The 21,840-nt window shown below is 37.9% G+C and overlaps 1 non-coding gene across 1 annotated transcript; it reads right to left on the reverse strand.

Moving 5' to 3' along the window:
- Positions 1–21,355: 21,355 nt before the first annotated feature.
- On the reverse strand, positions 21,356–21,462 carry LOC127089540 (small nucleolar RNA R71). The gene has a single exon (XR_007791121.1). It is a non-coding gene; the product is annotated as a small nucleolar RNA R71 (small nucleolar RNA).
- Positions 21,463–21,840: the final 378 nt, after the last annotated feature.

Here is a 21,840-nt window from a genome sequence, read left to right on the forward strand (position 1 = left end):
TCCTTTAGTTTCTATTTTTTTTAGTTTAAATTATTAATTAATTAATTGATTATTTATTTATTTAAGTAGTAAATTAGATGTTAATTAATTAATTTCTCTTTTATTTGTTAAATATATTATCTTTTTAATTGTTGAACTTTTTATTGCATTGCGATTTCGGAGTTAAAATCCAATTTGGCTTTCGAGAACCGTTTGGATGCATATATTTGCTTGTACGGCTCTTTATAGAGTGATTCATGCATGAATCCACCCTAAATTAGCTTAGAGCTAAATTTAGTTTGCTCTCGATTTCGGTTGGCTTTCAGTCTTGTGGCTTACTCTTGGGCCTCCTTACAATGAGCTCTTTTCTTTTTGCATACTCGCATTTACTTGTTTGTATTTCAATTACCCTCAAATCATTTCAAATCATTTTCTTAATAAAATGTGAAGAAAAAGATTATTCTGGAGGGAATATCCAGTTATAATCCCGAATACTAGGCTCGAGCTGTAAGAGCTTGCAAGCCACAAATATTCGTCTTCTCTTCCCCACACTCCATTATCCGAACCATTTCCTTAAGCAAATTTGGAAGAAAAAGATTACCTGGATGGAATATCCAGTTGTAGTCCCGAATGCTAGGTCCAAGTTGTAAGAGCTTGTGAGCCATAAGTGTTCGTCTCCTCTTCAAAACACTTGTAAATATTCAAATCATTTTCTAAATAAAGCGTGAAGAAAAAGATTATCCTGGAGGGAATATCCAGTTATAATCCCGAATATTAGGCTCAAGCTGTAAGAGATTGCAAGTCGTAAATATTCGTCTTCTCTTCCACATTCCAATATTCAAATCTTTTTCTTAATAAAGTTGGAAGAAAAAGATTACCTGGAGGGAATATCCAATCGTAATCCCGAATATTGGGCTCAAGCTGTAAGAGCTTGTAAGCCATAAATATTCGTCTTCTCTCCAAAACACTTGTAAGTATCTCAAACCATCTTCTTAACAAAGTTGGAAGAAAAAGATTATCCTGGAGGGAATATCCAGTCATAATCCTGAATATTAGGCTCAAGCTGTAAGAGCTTGCAAGCCATAAATATTCGTCTTCCCTCTAAAATATTCATAAATATCCGAATCATTTTCTTAGCAATATTGGGAAGAAACAGACTGCCTGGATGGAATATCCAGACGTAGTCCCGAGTACTAGACCCAAGCTGTAAGAGCTTGCAAGTCATAAGTACTCGTCTTTCAAACTCCAAAATACTTAATTCATATCTTAACCTCTTTCAATAAGATGGAAACGGAACATGGTGTATACCGTGCACTCCTGAGATTAAGATTCGAGGCGGATGCCTCGCCCATCTTAGCTCTCGCCATCATTTAAAATTGCCAATGCGGTTTTTCTCAAACCCTTTCTCAATCAAACCTAAAAATACTTAATCTCTATTAAACACTTTTTCCAATAAAGATGGAAATGGAACATGGTGTATACCGTGCATTCCTGAGGCTAGGATTCGAGATGTATATCTCGCTCATCCAAGTTCTCGCCATTACTCAAAATACATCCAACCAATCAAACTCTTTTCTCGCCGCCGTGCGACTAATCAAAGAACCTTTTTCATAAATGAAAGATATATTGTCTTAAGTGATGCAAAACAATGTTTCGGCCACGATTGTTGAATAGAGATAAATGACGCTTTTCCGAATGTAGATTTATAAATCCGTTCGATATGTGGTATGCGTCCACTCCTCATCTGTTTTGGGTAAAACAATGTTTTCGTCGATTAATACAGTATAGCTTTCGCTAAAATCGACCAACATATAAACATTTTTCTACCCAGAACTACGTAAGCCTTGATTTCTCTGTTGAGATACGTAGGAGCAGGATTTGTAAATCTTGTCAGGCCCACTAATAAAAAACTTAGGTTTAGTCCTTCATCAAAAATCCAAAAAACATTTTCCTCTCTTCTATTCTTTCTTTCCCACTTAATAACTTAAAGCCTAATATTTCAACTAACACTAACGCACACAACTAACCTAATGGTTCCCGTTGAGTACAACGGACGTGAGGGGTGCTAATACCTTCCCTTTGCGTAATCGACTCCCGAACCCTGATATTGGTTGCGATGACCATATCTTATCCTATCTTTTAGAGGTTTTATCGATATTTCCCCTTTCCTTTTTAGGAATAAATAAAGTTCGGTGGCGACTCTGTTCAGTCCATCATTGCGAGCGTGCGATCGCGCTTCGCTATGAAGTCGTATCCCCATTTTTTTCGAGGTGCGACAGATGGCGACTCTGCTGGGGAAGACAAATCCCTAAGTGAGTCAAGCCTAATTAGGTCGTTTGTGTGCCTTTGCTTGTTTACCTATGTGGCTTTTCTTTATTGTTTTTACTATCTCTATTGTCATATTGATATGAATCTGTTGTATTGGTTCAATTATTGTTTGGTACTTGGATACTCTGATTGCAAACCTTGTGGGAAAGACTTTTTACCCGAGTCTCGAGTAAAAACATAAGATAGGACGAGGTTGAGTAGTACGGGTCCGCGAGATGTATTTCTCGTTGGGTCGGTACGAGAACCTTACTTAGAGTAGATTCTTGAGAGGATGTTGTCGCTCGGCAAGTAAGTTGCCGTAAGCTTCAATATTTTCTTTAGGATCCATGACTCTGAGAACCATTTGTAGAACCTTAGTTCTTTGTCCAACTAGGAAAGATGGTTGCGTAGTGTGGGTCTGCGAGATGAATTTCTCGTTGGGTCGATGCGAGAACCTCACTTAGAGTAGATTCTTTAGATGGAGTCGATGCCCGACAAGTAAGTTGCCGTAGGCAGCGAACAGTCTAATGGATCCATGACTCTAGGAACTTTTTTGAAACCCTAGATCTTACCCGGTGAGAACCTATTCTTGGAAAACAATCAGATTCATCAGTACCTCAGACTTTTGAACCTGTGTATTGAGGAAAAAACAAATATGCATGGCTTGCATTGCATTCATTCGCATTCCATTGCATCTGCATCGCATCATAATGCATGTCATTTTCCAGACAAAATACCAAAAAAAACTCATCTATCCTTTGTCCATGATAAGCAAAGTGATTCCTGATACACGTTTAGAACAAAGAACCATGTCTCAAGAGATGATGGACGAGCTAAGGAAAAGTCAAGAAGCAGTGAAGGAGGAACTCAATCTTTTGAAGAGCCAAATGGGATGGGTCGTGGAAACCCTTCAAGCCTTATTGAGGAAAGAGGGCCATCCTATACACTGCTGCAACAAAGGGAACTGCTACCCCACATCCATCTGGTGTTACCCCAAGTCAAGGGAAATTCTATGTGGCAACTCCTCGTCTACCGGCATATGACCTTCCCTCAAGACGTCATCATCAACATCCTCTGGCTATTCCTCCTCAAAATCACCAAAGTCAGGTTCAGAACAAAAATCAGAATCAGAACAAGAGGAACAAAAATCACAAACGACCCAATTCCGGTGCCATATAGTAAGCTCTACCCACAGCTGATCCAGAATGCTTTGGTGACCCCTCGAGCTCTCACACCTACGTCACCATACCTACCATGGTACAATCCAAATGCAACATGTGAATTCCATAAAGGAGCCTTGGGACATGACCTGGATTCTTGCTTAGCGCTGAAAGCCTTGGTACGAGGGTTGATTAACAAAAAGAGCTTAATCTTTGAAGAAGATCACCCAAAGGTCAAGTGCGAATACCATACTGGAACAATGGGGCACTCCATCGAGGAATGCAAGAGTTTCAAGCTCAGGCTGCAAAGATTGATTGACATAAGGTCACCAACAATCAAGAAGGAAGGCTCAGGTACATATACCTTGATTTCTGGGTCATGTAATGAGAAAGGGAAAAGACCTTTGAAACCCCTCAAGGTTTTGTTCCACAAGGAAGATGTCAGGGATGTGGCTAATGAGCTATCATTGTTTCCTGGTAAAAGCATTAAGATACCGTCTTGGATTTCCAATGTCACGACCCATACCAATGAAAGAAAAGGAGAAGTGAGTCGCGGATCCAAGAGGGTTGCGTTCAACGATGAGATTGAAGGAAAGGAATTTGAAGATCATCATGCCAATGTCAAAAGGCTTGTTGATCCCAGCCTTCAAGTTTGAAGAAGTCAATTCCCTAAAGCTGGCAATCATTTGGCTGTTTCAGCATCTCTTTTGTAGTTTCCTTGCATGTTGATTGTTAATTGCTTTTAAGCATTGTTGTTTTCTTTGAATTGGTAAGATTAATGAAATGTTTATGCATCTTTTGAATTAATCCATTCGTATTCATTCGTTTTTCATTTATGTTAAAAAACAAAAATACTCCTCTCATTCACTTTTGTTTATCAAACCGTTGTGTTAACAAAGATTGGACGGAGGATGATGAAAACGAAACACCTGAAATTATTGTGGTATGCTTTTGAGTAAAACCTTGTCGATGATGTAAGGCATTGTTTCAAATCCCCAAACACTGAAGAGATAAGGAGTTAATCCCTAGTCAACCACTTTGAGCCTAGAAGTTGGTGTTTATTTTGGATCTAAAACCCTTAATCTTAACCTGGGGCAGGGTAGTTATGTTCAGATAGTTTGATCGTGCATTCGATCTTTCAAAAAATCGTCCATATGTGCACCCTCCAATTAGGTTCAACCACATGTTATCCTTCACGCACATGTTGAAGTGTCGTAGAAGTTGAGAAAAGCTAAAATTAGTGTTGGTTGATCCTTATCCATCAATAATATGGCAGTCAACACCTTTTTTTTTAAAAAAAGATTGAAAAAGCTCGTTAAGTCAAATACCACAAAATGATTTAGGCAAAAGTCAGGGCATCCCGATGGACCGAAAGCTTCAAAGAAGCGGTCCAGGAAAAATTAGGGATAGAGAAAATCAATCAAAAGAGGTTATTAAATTAAAAAAAAAACAAAATAAGGTGGCTGCCATTTCAAGAAAATTCGTCTTGAATCCTCATCACACCTTCGAACCCTCTTGGAAGTCGAATGCGTGTATTGAATTAATTGAACATAGGAACTGGAGATCATCAAGAAGAAGGGGTGGGTAAAAATAAAATTTGAGCCTTATATCCTTTTGTTTCAAAAAAACCGTGAACCAGGCCACGTTACAACCCTTAAAAGACCTAATTGAGACAGGGTTTATTTTGAAAGCATACTATAACAAGGTTGTGTTAACTTGACTCCAAACGATTTTTGTTAATCATTTGATGGCACCAACTTGCATACTGTGAATGACTTGATCACCATTGTGTTCTTATCAACGACTCTTTCACTGTATTTCACCCATTCATATCAATAAACTTTGAATTCAAATTTTTGCATAAACATTGCATTAAAATTACCATTTTTTGAATGCACAATCTTATTTGCGAGTCAACACTTAGCATCGAAGAAATTCCAATAATACACAATTGAGGAACTTGATAAAGTGAAAGAAGTCCAAACAGGGGAAATCACTTTGAGGATCATTCAATCCGATCCAATCACCCCAAGGTTCAGTTAGCCAAGAGTAATTTGCTTCAAGACTTAGACTGGGGCAAGTCACCTCAGAGCTCAATGAGTCCAACTATCCAAAGGACAGTCAATCAAGAGTGTACCATTCCAACATTTGGTTAGTCAAGTTCAAACCATTGCAAGTTTCAAACACTTGGGGCAAGCCATCTCGAGGTAGTCTCATGGCAATTTGTTTCCAAACTCACTTTCAAGGTGAACATTTTCAAAGACCCAACAAACTGGGGCAAGATGAGCCACGAAGGGGAAGACCCCCTTCATGCTTTCAAACTGCTCAAACAAATTCTGCCATACGTCAACAACTATTGAGTTTAAGACGAGTGCCTGAAAATTATGCTAGCATGATTCATTAACCCTCCAAAAGGATCCCATTGGCGAAGTTGTGGCTGTCAAGCTGGATAAAATTCTCCTTTGATAACATCTATCATAAAATATTTGGTTGAGTTCTCGGTGTTGAGGAATCATGATCTCCGTAAAAAGCCTCTACAACTCCCAATCCACTCAAGTGTCAGCATTCTCATATCATGATCATTCATATATCATGCATAAAAGAATTCAAATCTTGCATGGCCGAAATGTACTTCGTCCTCATTTTGCATTGACCCAGGTCTTGTTGTTGATCCTATATCCTTTGACCTCTAATTCCAGTTTGTCTTTGGTGCCCTTAAACCATCATCCGGTTTTTGCAGTCATTTTCAAATCCAACCCAGTTGGCACCTATTAGAAAATTTTCCTTTAAGGTTCATTTTATTTTTGGATTATCCGATGAATTTTCGGATTACTCCTTGGTTTATTGATGTATTTCCATAACTTGTCTGATGGATTTCCAGATGTTTCCCCATCTATCTGAGGTGTTCTCTGATGTGTCTATATTCTGATGTATTTCCAGAATTTCCTTGATGTATTACCAGATGTGTCTGTATCCTGTTGTATTTCCGGAATATCACTTGTAATTCTGATGCATTTCCAGAATTTGTTTCTTTTACTCTCTAATGAATTCCCAGACATGTCATTTTTGTTCTAATGAACTTCCAGAACCCCTATGCCATTCCCTGGAATTATTTCAAGACTCATTGGTGTCTCCTAAAAATCAGTTGTTATTAGGCATTATTCCAAGCTCAGTTGTTACTAGAACTCATTTCAAAGTCCAATTATTGTTGGCGAAATCTGTTAAAAGCTGTTTGTAATCCATTTGCTTACAGTCAAAGTCCAATTGTTGTTGGCACCTATCCGTTAAAAGTTGGTTGCGATCCATTACTTACGGTCAAAAGTCCAATTGTTGTTGGCACGTACAGAGAGTTTAATTACCCTGTCTTTCCTGATGGTTTCGTGAGAGTCATGTATGACTCATCATCTTGAGGAATTCCCAGAAGCTTGGAGGTTTTTGTGTTAGGAAACTCCAATGATGTTGCTTTGTATGTTTTCCAATATCAGCAGGTCATGTATGAATCTGTTGTTGAAGTTTCCTTTGGGTTTTTTTTCCAGTATTGTCAGGTCATGTATGAACCTGCTGCTGAACTTTCATTACCGTATTGTCAGGTCATGTATGAACCTGCTGTTGAACTTTCATTTCAGTATTGTCAGGTCATGTATGAATCTGCTACTGAACTTTTACTCCAGTATTACCAGGTCATGTATGAACCTGTTGCTGAACATTTTGTTCCAATGTTGTCAAGTCATGTATGAACTTGTTGTGGAAATTTTATTAAAATGTTCAAGTTTATCATCAGGTCATGTATGAACCCGTTGATATACTCTTTTTGAATTTTTCTGAGTTTGTTAGGTCATGTATGAACCTATTGTCGAAAATTCTTGTTATTCCAGCATTGTCAGGTCATGTATGAACCTGCTGTTGAAAATTCTTTGAATAGTCAAGTGTTGTCAGGTCATGTATGAACCTGTTGTTGAAATTTCTTTGAATGTTCCAGCATTGTCAGGTCATGTATGAACCTGTTGTTGAAAATTCTTTGAACGTTCCTGTTTTGTCAGGTCATGTATGAACCTGCTGTTCAGCTTTTATTTCAGTATTACCAGGTCATGTATGAACCTGTTGCTGAACCTTTTGTTCCAATGTTGTCAAGTCATGTATGAACTTGTTGTGGAAGTTTTCTCAAAAGGTTCAAGTTTGTCATCAGGTCATGTATGAACCTGTTGATATACTCTTTTCGAATTTTTCTGAGTTTGTTAGGTCATGTCCAAACCTGCTGTCAGAAAATTCTTTGATTGCCCCAGCATTTTGAGGTCATGTATGAACCCGTTGCTGTTGAGCCTTTATTCCAATACTACTAGGTCATGTATGAACCTGTTTTTGAAGAATCTTTTTCTTTGATTATTCCAGTGTCGTCAAGTCATGTATGAACTTGTCGTGGAAATTTTCTCAAGGTATTCAAGTTTGTCATCAGGTCATGTATGAACCTGTTGATATAATCTTTTCGAATTTTTCTGAGTTTGTTAGGTCATGTCCGAACCTGCTGTCAGAAAATTCTTTGATTGCCCCAGCATTGTGAGGTCATGCATGAACCCGTTGCTGTTGAGCCTTTATTAAAATACTACTAGGTCATGTATGAACTTGTTTTGGAAGAATCTTTTTCTTTGATTATTCCAGTGTCGTCAAGTCATGTATGAACTTGTCGTGGAAATTTTCTCAAGGTATTCAAGTTTGTCATCAGGTCATGTATGAACCTGTTGATATAATCTTTTTGAATTTTTCTGAGTTTGTTAGGTCATGTTTGAACCTGCTGTCAGAACGTCTTGGTATCCCCCAGCATTGTCAGGTCATGTATGAACCCGTTGCTGTTGAGCTTTTATTCCAGTATTACCAGGTCATGTCTGAACCTATTTTGAAGAATCTTTTTCTTTGATTATTCCAGTATTGTCAGGTCATGTATGAACCTGTTGTTGAGCTTTCATTCCAGTATTATCAGGTCATGTATGAACCTGTTTTGAAGAATCTTTCTCTATGTTTATTTCAGTGTTGTCAGGTCATGTATGAACTTGTTGATACACTCTTTTTGATTTTTCTGTTTGTTGTCAAGTCATGTTTGAACTTGCTGTCAGAACCGTTCTTGGTATTCTAGCATTGTCAGGTCATGTATGAACCCGTTGCTGTTGAGCCTTTATTCCAATACTACCAGGTCATGTATGAACCTGTTTTGGAAGAATCTTTCTCCTTGATTATTCCAGTGTTGTCAGGTCATGTATGAACCTGTTGCTGAACCTTTTGTTCCAATGTTGCCAGGTCATGTATGAACCTGTTGTAGAAATTTTTCTTATTCGGGTTTAGTAAGTCATGTGTGAACTTACTACCGAAATCTCTTGTATTCTAAGTGTCGTTTATCAAATTTCACTGTGAGTACTCCCCGGTGTGTGTCTGACTCTCCAGCGGATTTGTTTTCCCCAGCAAGTTGTTTTTTACCATTTGTCTGTCTCCCTGTAGACCATCAGCATTCCCCCACAGATCTTTGTTTCATTCTGTATCCATCATAAAGCATCATGCTAGGGTTTATTTTATGTCCGATCATGTCCCTAGCAAATCAAATAAAAAGAGTCGTTCATTCAAGCATTCATCTCATATCATATCCTATCATTTGCATTTTCAGGATCAAAATCCGGGTCTTCTTAGTATTTAACTATCTCCCACTATGATCATATGAAGAGTGTCCTGCTTCATATTCTCTAGTTGAAGGTACTTAAATAGGGGCAACTGTCACACCCCAATTTTGACCCTGAATCGCTGATTCGATACATTCATCATAGCCATTGCATGTCTACATAGCATACCATGCATTCCATACCGCATAGTGCCTAAAATATCAGTCGAAATAATTTTTCGGATCTACAGACAAACCGGTTGAATTAATCAAAGGATGTGCGCTAAATCAGTGAACGCAAATTTTTAAAATCAAGCTTCTAGACATCAATTTTATTAATCTACGTTTCGCGTGGTTTAATCTGGTATGCTCGATTTATTTTTCAGCTAATTTTTCGGCCACCTTTTGATCAGCTCAAGCCTGTTTAACCGGTCAAAATTTATTTTAAAATTAAAAGAAATGCTGTATTTTTCCAATAAATTTATTTCACATTGATCATTTTGGTGCATTTATTTTAATTTTTCGAGCACTTTTGCGTTCGACTTTTATTTATTTTGAGTCCGTCTAATTTTATTTTTTTGTCAAAATATTTAGAATAATTAAATAGGATTATTTATAGTTTCATTTCTTTTTATTTTTTTTATTATTTATTTTTGTTTGAACTTTATCTAATTTAATGTATTTTTGTCATAAAAATAGCATTAAGGGCATATTGGACATTTGAAAAAAATTAGAACAACCCTAGACTCATACTATATATATTTTGTGCATTAAAGTAAAAAAGATCGGAAACAGTAGCCGCTCCAATTTGATCCCACCTTCTTCTCTCCCAAACACACTATTCATGCAACTCTTCAAACTCAACCTTTACCATTTCATTTTTTCCAACAATCTTGTTTAACTGTAACCTTTTTTCTTCTTCTTGCATATTGTTCATATGTATATATATTGTATATAGTTTTAATTTTACATATATTAATTCTGTTTTAATTTTTATATTTATATATATTTCTGTCATATTTATTTATTACAGTAGTTTAAGTCTTATACATATATTACTATATTTTTCTAATTCACGATTTATATAAATATATGTATATATATGTTTGTAGCTTTTCGTCTTTTTTTTATATATTTTTTATATATATTGTTTTATTTTAGTTTTATGTATATGTATTTGATTTTTTATTCATTGATGCTTCAAGAGAGAAAGAGTATTATTTGAGACAGAGAGTTGTTGCTTTTATAAAAAAATATCATTTTACAGCAGAGAAGAGATATGAGAGAGATAAAGGTGTTTAGTTTTTTTGTTTTAATTTATACTTACCACTTGTTGGACATTGTTGGCTGTTTTTTTTAATTTATTTATTATTTATATTTTTACTTTTTTATTATTTTTCTTTCTTTTATATTTAAGGTTTAGAACATGGATTTAGATTTGTGCTTTTGGACTATTTTGACCATTTACTAGTTCATCTCCATGTTAATATACACCTCTTATATTTTTATTATTCCTTTAGTTTCTATTTTTTTTAGTTTAAATTATTAATTAATTAATTGATTATTTATTTATTTAAGTAGTAAATTAGATGTTAATTAATTAATTTCTCTTTTATTTGTTAAATATATTATCTTTTTAATTGTTGAACTTTTTATTGCATTGCGATTTCGGAGTTAAAATCCAATTTGGCTTTCGAGAACCGTTTGGATGCATATATTTGCTTGTACGGCTCTTTATAGAGTGATTCATGCATGAATCCACCCTAAATTAGCTTAGAGCTAAATTTAGTTTGCTCTCGATTTCGGTTGGCTTTCAGTCTTGTGGCTTACTCTTGGGCCTCCTTACAATGAGCTCTTTTCTTTTTGCATACTCGCATTTACTTGTTTGTATTTCAATTACCCTCAAATCATTTCAAATCATTTTCTTAATAAAATGTGAAGAAAAAGATTATTCTGGAGGGAATATCCAGTTATAATCCCGAATACTAGGCTCGAGCTGTAAGAGCTTGCAAGCCACAAATATTCGTCTTCTCTTCCCCACACTCCATTATCCGAACCATTTCCTTAAGCAAATTTGGAAGAAAAAGATTACCTGGATGGAATATCCAGTTGTAGTCCCGAATGCTAGGTCCAAGTTGTAAGAGCTTGTGAGCCATAAGTGTTCGTCTCCTCTTCAAAACACTTGTAAATATTCAAATCATTTTCTAAATAAAGCGTGAAGAAAAAGATTATCCTGGAGGGAATATCCAGTTATAATCCCGAATATTAGGCTCAAGCTGTAAGAGATTGCAAGTCGTAAATATTCGTCTTCTCTTCCACATTCCAATATTCAAATCTTTTTCTTAATAAAGTTGGAAGAAAAAGATTACCTGGAGGGAATATCCAATCGTAATCCCGAATATTGGGCTCAAGCTGTAAGAGCTTGTAAGCCATAAATATTCGTCTTCTCTCCAAAACACTTGTAAGTATCTCAAACCATCTTCTTAACAAAGTTGGAAGAAAAAGATTATCCTGGAGGGAATATCCAGTCATAATCCTGAATATTAGGCTCAAGCTGTAAGAGCTTGCAAGCCATAAATATTCGTCTTCCCTCTAAAATATTCATAAATATCCGAATCATTTTCTTAGCAATATTGGGAAGAAACAGACTGCCTGGATGGAATATCCAGACGTAGTCCCGAGTACTAGACCCAAGCTGTAAGAGCTTGCAAGTCATAAGTACTCGTCTTTCAAACTCCAAAATACTTAATTCATATCTTAACCTCTTTCAATAAGATGGAAACGGAACATGGTGTATACCGTGCACTCCTGAGATTAAGATTCGAGGCGGATGCCTCGCCCATCTTAGCTCTCGCCATCATTTAAAATTGCCAATGCGGTTTTTCTCAAACCCTTTCTCAATCAAACCTAAAAATACTTAATCTCTATTAAACACTTTTTCCAATAAAGATGGAAATGGAACATGGTGTATACCGTGCACTCCTGAGGCTAGGATTCGAGATGTATATCTCGCTCATCCAAGTTCTCGCCATTACTCAAAATACATCCAACCAATCAAACTCTTTTCTCGCCGCCGTGCGACTAATCAAAGAACCTTTTTCATAAATGAAAGATATATTGTCTTAAGTGATGCAAAACAATGTTTCGGCCACGATTGTTGAGTAGAGATAAATGACGCTTTTCCGAATGTAGATTTATAAATCCGTTCGATGTGTGGTATGCGTCCACTCCTCATCTGTTTTGGGTAAAACAATGTTTTCGTCGATTAATACAGTATAGCTTTCGCTAAAATCGACCAACATATAAACATTTTTCTACCCAGAACTACGTAAGCCTTGATTTCTCTGTTGAGATACGTAGGAGCAGGATTTGTAAATCTTGTCAGGCCCACTAATAAAAAACTTAGGTTTAGTCCTTCGTCAAAAATCCAAAAAACATTTTCCTCTCTTCTATTCTTTCTTTCCCACTTAATAACTTAAAGCCTAATATTTCAACTAACACTAACGCACACAACTAACCTAATGGTTCCCGTTGAGTACAACGGACGTGAGGGGTGCTAATACCTTCCCTTTGTGTAATCGACTCCCGAACCCTGATATTGGTTGCGATGACCATATCTTATCCTATCTTTTAGAGGTTTTATCGATATTTCCCCTTTCCTTTTTAGGAATAAATAAAGTTCGGTGGCGACTCTGTTCAGTCCATCATTACGAGCGTGCGATCGCGCTTCGCTATGAAGTCGTATCCCCATTTTTTTCGAGGTGCGACAGTATATAATAGGTGGCCAACTAGGCGTGAATTGGGGAATATTTCCAAGACACTCATCATCCAAAGGGAGGGCTGAAAAAGCAAACTCGACTTACAGGATGGATATTCAATTCCATAAGGAAATACGAATCTTACTCAACTAGGGAAGAAAAGACTTTGACTGAAGAGCGCATGAGATATATTATCTATTACCGTCAGGACGTAGATAACATACTCACATGGAGGATTATCCACAACCGGTTACTGGGTTAATAAAGGATAAATCGACCGAAAAGAAAGGACATCAGGATACCGGGTACTGGGTATAAAATGATGACCAAAAAAGGGGAGAAATAATCATTACCAAACAAGGGTAAATGAAAGATGACTCGCTGGGGATAAATTGCTTGATCAGAGAAATCATTCAAGAGATATATCACCGGTTACTGGGTGGTATACTCGAAAAATGAAGGAATATCAATACTGATTATTGGATAAAGATAACCAACAAAGAGGGGATTACATCTACCGGATACTGGGTAGAAAACCAAAGATGAGAGTACCCGTCATCGGTTAGGATGAACAAAATCAAGGATTAACTCTTCAAGGGGACAAAATGGGGTTTATAACTACCGATTACTGGGTAGAAAACCACAGAAATAGGACTTACAACTATCAGTTACTGGGTAGAAGGCCACAATATCCGATGCAGAGAGAATGAACAATTACTGTTTACTGAGAAATTGGTCATCTGAACCACAGGGGACTGTAGGGGAATTAACAAGAAAGGAGTCAATCTAGGAACAAGCTAGAAAGACACAATGAAACAAGACTCAACCCAATTAGGATATAACTCAGGGGAGTAATTCCATCCCAATACATACTTTGGGAGGAAACTGAAACAATAATCGTCCACGAGGAGATAACTCGGTGGGGGAATAATGAAGGAAAGATAGACACTTTCTGCCTATAGGGCTGACTCTATATGGAGAGATCAGACACAAACATCTGCTTAGGGGAAAAACATTTCACCATTAGAAGGAGACAACAAGCAAAGATATTTGGCAAAGAATGCAACATGAATATCTGAATGCTATGATTATGCATGTATATGCATGGTTTATGTATGATTAATGCTGACAAACAGACATATCTAACACAAACAGGTACAAGGATCGATGGACAAACATCCGGTACAACATCTTAAAAGAGAAGAGCCAGGCCCACAGGAGTAGATCCAATCTGGTGGGGGCAACAAATACCGACAAACATCAATCACCACTGAAGATCAAGTAGAGTCGCTGTCGGGGACAAAGACTGTTGCTAGGGGGACAAGACCGTTGTTGGGGATAAGCAAAGGGTCACAACTACCACACACTGGGGATCTTCCAACAGTACACAGAGATGTGGATAAGATCAGTCATAGAAGAACTCTACTGGGGATCTTATCAGGAAATAATATGAAATTCTGTAGGGAAAAACCACCAAACAGAAGCACATCAATCAAACATTCACTTATAACCACTAGAGGAACATCTCTGTTGTGGAGACAAAGAAACAAAATCACTCCGCTGGGGAAGGAAACAACACATCCTCCTAGAAATTCCAACGCCAAACTAGGATCAAGTAAAATCTCAGTTGGGGAAGCTACAGAGCCATCGCCGGGGATTTGCTACTGAACAGACAAAATATCCGATGCAGAGGAAACTCTATCGGGGGGCTCAACACGGATAAGATCCATCGTAGAAGGAACTTCTACTAGGGAACTTATCAGGGAAAGATATGAAACTCTGTGGGGGGGGGGGGCAACCACCAAACAGAAGTTCCAAAAATCAACAAATTTCCTCATATCTGCTGGAGAAACATCTCTTCCAAGGAGAAAGAGACAACTGCTCTACTGGGGAAGGAAATAAGCATCTTCAACACCAGCTCTACGAGGAGGAAACTATCCAACAAGAATGAAAAGAAAAATATGGCTATGATCAAGCAACTTCATTGGGGGAAGACAGACAACGATCATACTGGAGATAAACTGTTAGCGACCAAACTGAGGGGAAGTCTAATGTAAGCAATCCTATTGAGGATGAGTGGTAAGCAAACTTGCTGGGGAAAAATTGTATGCGAATCCGCTGGGGATAAGCTACAAACCAACCTGCTGAAAGTTTCCACTCATGCTGGGAATTCCTGCTCATTCCGCGGGAGATTTCCACTCATAATGAGGGAAAAACCAACTTCCTTGAAAAAGGTAGCATATCAAATTTTATCAATCTATACGGGATTTTAGGTCAGTCCACATAAGGGATGACAACCATATAATTGATAAAACATAAATGCTAGACTCAGACTCACTGGGGAGTTGAGGATGTTAAAAGACCAGGACCAAAACTCCAGACCCTCTGGGAAATTTGGTGGTGTGCCACATTTCTCTACGCTCACTGAGTAGACAACCTGAAAGATGATGAAAAGGATATAAATATGCTAGGAAAATGAATAAATGTCTTACCCTTTTGGAGATCATACTATCCTTGGGAGAGCACTGAAGATATTCCATTTATCCTTTCAGTCATTGTGAATGTTTACTTTGTTTAAAAACAGTTTTTTTCAAAAACTTTATTTGTTTAAAACAATGATATTTATCAATTAAAACATACAAACATTTGTTAAATAGAAACAAATAAGAGTGCAACAAATTGGATAAAGGCTCAAATTTATTTGATGGAATTGTAGTCTGCAAATGGCGAGACTCCATGGATCCTTACAAATTTGAAATTGGTGATATATATTGGAAAAAAGGATACATTGAACATCATGACCATGTCTCCACCAACTCTGAATCCACTGTATCTGAAGCTTCAGTTGACGATGGCTGAGCGAGAATCTCTGACAGACGACAGATGTATAACAAAGTCTTGTCAGGATGCAATTACTTGCCAAATCCCTAATTTTTGCCTAGATTTCCCCAGGGTGAGGTACTCAATCTAGCGGGATACATATATTCATTTTGCCTAGATTTCCCCACCGAGACGCTCATTTTTTCCTAAGTCGCGCTTTCAGGTTTTCAACTTAGCGAGCTATTCTATTTTTATTTTAGGCGAAGTATTTCTTGACTGCATCTGAATTCACAGGACGAGTGAAATCCTCCCCATCCATAGTTGTAAGTATCAAAGCATCGCCTGAAAAGGCTCTCTTAACAACATATGGACCTTCATAGTTTGGAGTCCACTTGCCCCTGAAATTGGGCGCGAAAGACAAAACTTTCTTGAGCACGAGGTCACCTTCTCGAAACACACGAGGCTTGACCTTCTTATCAAAGGTTTTCTTCATCCTTTGCTGATATAACTGACCATGGCACATGGCAGTTAATCTCTTCTCTTCTATCAAATTCAACTGGTCATAACGACTTTGAACCCATTCAGCCTCAGTCAACTTGGCTTCCATCAAGACTCTCATTGATGGGATCTCAACCTCCACGGGGAGCACAACCTCCATGCCATAAACAAGGGAGAAAGTGGTTACCCCTGTTGAAGTGCGGACAAATGTACGATAGCCATGCAAGGCAAATGGCAGCATCTCATGCCAATCTTTGTACGTAACAACCATCTTCTGAATGATCTTCTTGATGTTCTTGTTAGCAGCTTCAACAGCCCCATTCATCTTGGGTCTATAGGGAGAAGAATTATGATGTGCAATCTTGAACTCGCTACACAGCTCTTTCATCATCTTGTTGTTCAAGTTAGATCCATTATCAGTAATGATCTTGTCTGGAACACCATAACGACATATGAGTTGATTCTCGATAAACTTCACAACCACCTGCCTGGTCACATTAGCATATGACACCGCTTCAACCCACTTGGTGAAGTAATCAGTTGCTACGAGAATAAATCGGTGACCGTTCGACGCCTTTGGCTCTATCATGTCAATCATGTCAATTCCCCACATAGAGAAAGGCCATGGTGATGAAATAACATTCAGAAGTGTCGGGGGAATATGAATCTTATCCGCATAAATCTGACACTTGTGGCATTTCTTCACATATTTGCAACAATCAGACTCCATTGTCAGCCAATAGTAGCCTGCTCTCAACATCTTCTTTGCCATGGCATGTCCATTGGAATGAGTACCAAATGAACCCTCATGGACTTCAGTCATCAATAGGTCTGCTTCGTGTCTATCCATGCATCTGAGCAAAACCATGTCGAAATTCCTCTTATAAAGCACATCGCCATTAAGGTAAAAACTTCCAAATAATCTCCTCAAAGTCTTCTTGTTTTTAACAGATTCCCCAGGCGGGTACATCTGACTCTGAAGAAAACATTTGATGTCATAATACCATGGCCTATCATCTTCCTCTTCTTCAACTGCAAATACATGGGCTGGTCTATCCAAGCGCATCGCAGTGATATTGGGGGCTTCATTCCAGAATTTCACCACAATCATCAAAGCAAGCGTAGCAAGAGCATCTGCCATCCGATTCTCATCTTGGGGAATATGATGGAAGTCAACCTTAGTGAAGAAAGTTGAAATCCTCCTCGCATAATCTCTGTATGGGATAAGGCCAGGTTGATTCCTCTCCCATTCACCCTTAATCTGATTAACAACAAGGGCCGAATCACCATACACATCAAGATGCTTGATCCTAAGATCAATACACTCTTTTAAACCCATAATACAGGCCTCATACTCTGCCATATTATTTGTGCATTTGAAAGTTAGCCTAGTTGTAAAAGGAAAATGTGTGCCCTGAGGAGTAATAACCACTGCCCCAATACCATTTTCATACTGATTAACAGCGCTATCGAACACCATGCCCCATCGGGAACCAGACTCTGGCCCTTCGTCGAGCGTAGGCTCATCGCAATCTTTCATTTTCAAATACAGAATCTCCTCATCTGGGGAGTCGTACTGAACAGACTGATAATCCTCAATTGGATGATGTGCCAAGTGGTCAGCCAAGATACTACCTTTAATAGCTTTTTGAGCTCGATACTCAATATCATATTCGGACAATAACATCTGCCAACGGGCAATCCTCCCAGTTAAAGCAGGCTTCTCAAAGATATATTTGATTGGATTCATTTTGGATATCAACCAAGTCGTATGATTTAACATATACTGGCGTAAACGCTTAGCGGCCCAAGCCAAGGCACAACATGTTTTCTCAAGCATTGAGTATCGAGACTCACAATTAGTGAACTTCTTACTCAGATAGTATATAACATACTCTTTCTTCCCTGATTCATCTCGCTGACCCAATACACAACCCATAGAGTCCTCAAGAACGGTCAAGTACATAATCAATGGTCTACCTCCAACAGGCGGAGACAGAATCGGAGGCTCAGACAAATACTCTTTGATACTGTCAAAGGCCTTCTGGCCATCCTCGGTCCAATCATGACACTGATCTTTCCGGAGGAGCTTGAATATAGGCGCACATGTGGCAATCGTGTGGGATATAAATTTAGAAATATAATTCAAGCGACCAAGAAAACCTCGGACTTGCTTCTCAGTTTTGGGCGCAGGCATCTCTTGTATTGCTTTAACCTTGGCAGGATCAACTTCAATACCTCTTTCACTGACAATAAAGCCCAATAACTTGCCGGAACGGACTCTAAATGTACACTTGTTAGGATTCATACGGAGTTTGTACTTCCTCAAACGCTGGAAAATCTTCAACAAGTGCTCTACATGTTCAACTTACGTTCTCGACTTCGCAATCATATCATCAACATATACCTCGATCTCCTTGTGCATCATATCATGAAACAAGGTAGTCATAGCTCGTTGATACGTGGCTCCGGCGTTCTTCAAACTGAAGGGCATCACTCGATAACAGAATGTTCCCTAAGGTGTGATGAATGTTGTCTTCTCCATATCCTCGGATGCCATTTTAATCTGGTTATATCCGGAAAATCCATCCATGAATGAGAAGACATTGGATTTAGCTGTATTATTTACCAACATATCAATGTGTGGTAGAGGAAAATCATCTTTCGGACTAGCTTTATTCAAGTCTCGATAGTCCACACACATTTGGACTTTTCCATCTTTCTTAGGCACGGGCACAATATTAGCCACCCATTGAGGATATGTAGAAGTCACCAGAAACCCCGCATCAATTTGTGATAACATGAAACTATATCACATTTTGGACTTGATTTAATTAAATTATATTGCTATTTGATTCAATTTATTTTATATTATTCGATATTACTTGGTATTCTATTATTATTTATTTCAGGTAACATTATTTGAAGCATGTGTGAAAAGGAAAGAAAAGGGGGCAAAAAGAGGATTCTGTAGGAAAGCATCTCACTAAAGCCCAGCCCACGCCAACTACAAGGAAAATGGTTGTGACGACCGCCACACTCATGTGACGAGCGTCACGCCCCTCTACTTAGTGTTACGACCGTAACACATGGTGTGACGGACGTCACACACCCCACTCCTATTTTTTTGGCATTGACGTGCGTAACAGAAGGCGGTTCTCTCCTATTTTTCCTCTTGACTCGTTGACGCTTTAGAAACCCTACTGAAGACACCTTTGAGAAAACGGTTACTTTATGGAGGAATATAAATAGACCTCAAAGGATCCAATTGACATCTCTCTACGCCGTGCAATATTTTTCCTGCTTTCTAATTTTCCAGCATTCTATTTTCTTAAGCATTTTATTTTCTTTTCTTTGCTAGCTTAATTTACTAAGCATTCAATATATTTTCTCACAATAGTTTCTACATCGGAAACTATTGTGTAATTTTTACTGGATCTAACCTTACGTTAGATCATAGTATTTTATTTCCTTGTTTTTATTTACCTGTCTGATCAAGAATTGTGAAGAACAAATCCAACCGACTTGTGGTGGAGTGTTCGAGCATCAAAGCTAGGAACAAAACCAAGAATTCTAGTAATTTTCCAGGTTCATTAATTAATTGATTTATTGTTTTAATTTACATATGCTTTGTGTTGCTGTTTATACATATTATCTGTTTGATATGACCGTATTTATGCATGATTATTGTGTAGGCATGTTTAGCATGTCCGGCTAATCGATTTAGATATCGGTATGTAAAGTAAGCGGAATAAAGGAATCAAAATGGAGTTGGTTTAAATTTATTTCAAAATATAGTCACTCTTTTTCTGGTCTCAATTTACAGAGTTAATACCAAAGTTTTTGTACGAGAGTAAAAGACATAAAGAAGTTAAAATCAATAGAATGACGGTTTGAGCTTTTAACTGGACAGTGTAAACTGAACATTAACGTTAAATCAGGGCGAAAGCAATTTTTAAAGTTAATTAAATTCTAATCATTTTCAAAAATTATTTTTAAAGGTTAAATGTGAGGGCGAGAGTTAAGCATTTAAGTTTAATCATATAGTCTAAGTCAACAGAGCGAGAGTTTGAGACGAGGGCGTTTAAACGGTTAGTATTTTCTTAAAAAGAGTTTCTATAGAGTCTATTGTTTTCAAAAAGTGATTTTAGATTTAACTAAATAGTGAGAGCGTGCGTTAATATAAAGTCATAGTCTGATTCAACAGAGTGAGAGTTTGAGGAAAAGACTTTTAATTAATAGTGTCTACTGAAAAGACTTATTTTAAAACTAAGAAAAAGACCAACAAAGATTTGATTCCCTAATTACGACGAACTACATACCGATATCCGTGTTATTTGATATTTAATCTAGATCCAATTTTAGTTTTACTTTTCCCCCTAATCATCAAAGTATCATCCGCCTTAGCTTTACGCAGTAACCCTAGAAAAACGGTATATCGATTCATTAAGTCCATGTGGGATCGATATCTTTTAAAACTACGCGATTAGACTGTGCACTTGCAGTTAATACCCCGATAGACTCATAAAGTCGCGATCAAGTTTTTGGCACCGTTGCCGGGGACTTTTATTTAGTCGATATCGTAACTCTCCTGTTACGCTGTCGAGACTAAGGCAATTTTTATTTTTCCTTGTCTTTCGTTGATTTGTATGCCACACACTCGCTCACAAGGCGAACCGTATTACTTAAGAATCAACGATGTTGAACGATATCTCCGAGTATTACGACGAATTCAGGAGTATCGTGCTACAAACTATCTTCCTCCAATCGAAATTCCTGATCTCAAAAATCTCCTTCCTTCGACGATACCAGAGATGGTAGAACCTGCTCGTGCTCTTCGAGATTACGCTGCCCCATCGCAAGATGAGCCGCATTCGAGTATTGCTCCACCCGCAATTGAAGCAAACAACTTCGAACTTAAACCTTCGCTGTTGTAGGCAGTGCAACAGAACCAATTTTCTGGAAATCCTACCGAGGATCCAAACCTTCATTTATCCGTATTTGTCCAATACGCTGATACTGTTAAAGCTAATGGTGTCACTTCAGAGGCAATTCGACTTCGTCTCTTTCCTTTCTCGTTAAGAGATAAATCCAGAAGATGGCTTCAGTCTCTTCCTTCCAACTCAGTCACCACATGGAATGAGTTGAAGAAAGTCTTTCTTGCCCGATATTTTCCTCCAAGCAAAACAGTTATGTTAAGAGCCTAGATAAATGGATTTAAGCAGAAAGATAACGAGTCTCTTTTCGAAGCATGGGAAAGATACAAAGACATGATGAGACTTTGTCCAAACCATGGTTTAGAAGACTGGTTAGTAATTCATACCTTCTATAATGGCCTCTTATACAACACAAGGTTAACAATAGACGCCGCCGCAGGTGGTGCGCTTATGGATAAACCTTACGCTGACGCTTATCAACTTATCGAGAGCATGCCCAAAATCATTATCAGTGGGGAAGTGACCGAACAATGGTAGAAAAACCTCAAACAAAAGGGGGCATGTACGAGATAAGTAGCCTTGATCATGTTAATGCAAAAGTGGATGCTCTTGCCCAGAAAATTGAAAGTTTAAATGTATCACCTCCAGCCACCGTGGTTGCCGTAACTCAAAATTGCGAAGTCTGTGGAATTCAAGGTCACACTCCTACAGATTGTCAACTCCTAACAGGAATCCAAGCA

This window comes from Lathyrus oleraceus, chromosome 5 (genome assembly GCF_024323335.1).
Source record: "Lathyrus oleraceus cultivar Zhongwan6 chromosome 5, CAAS_Psat_ZW6_1.0, whole genome shotgun sequence".
Lineage (NCBI taxonomy): Eukaryota > Viridiplantae > Streptophyta > Magnoliopsida > Fabales > Fabaceae > Lathyrus > Lathyrus oleraceus.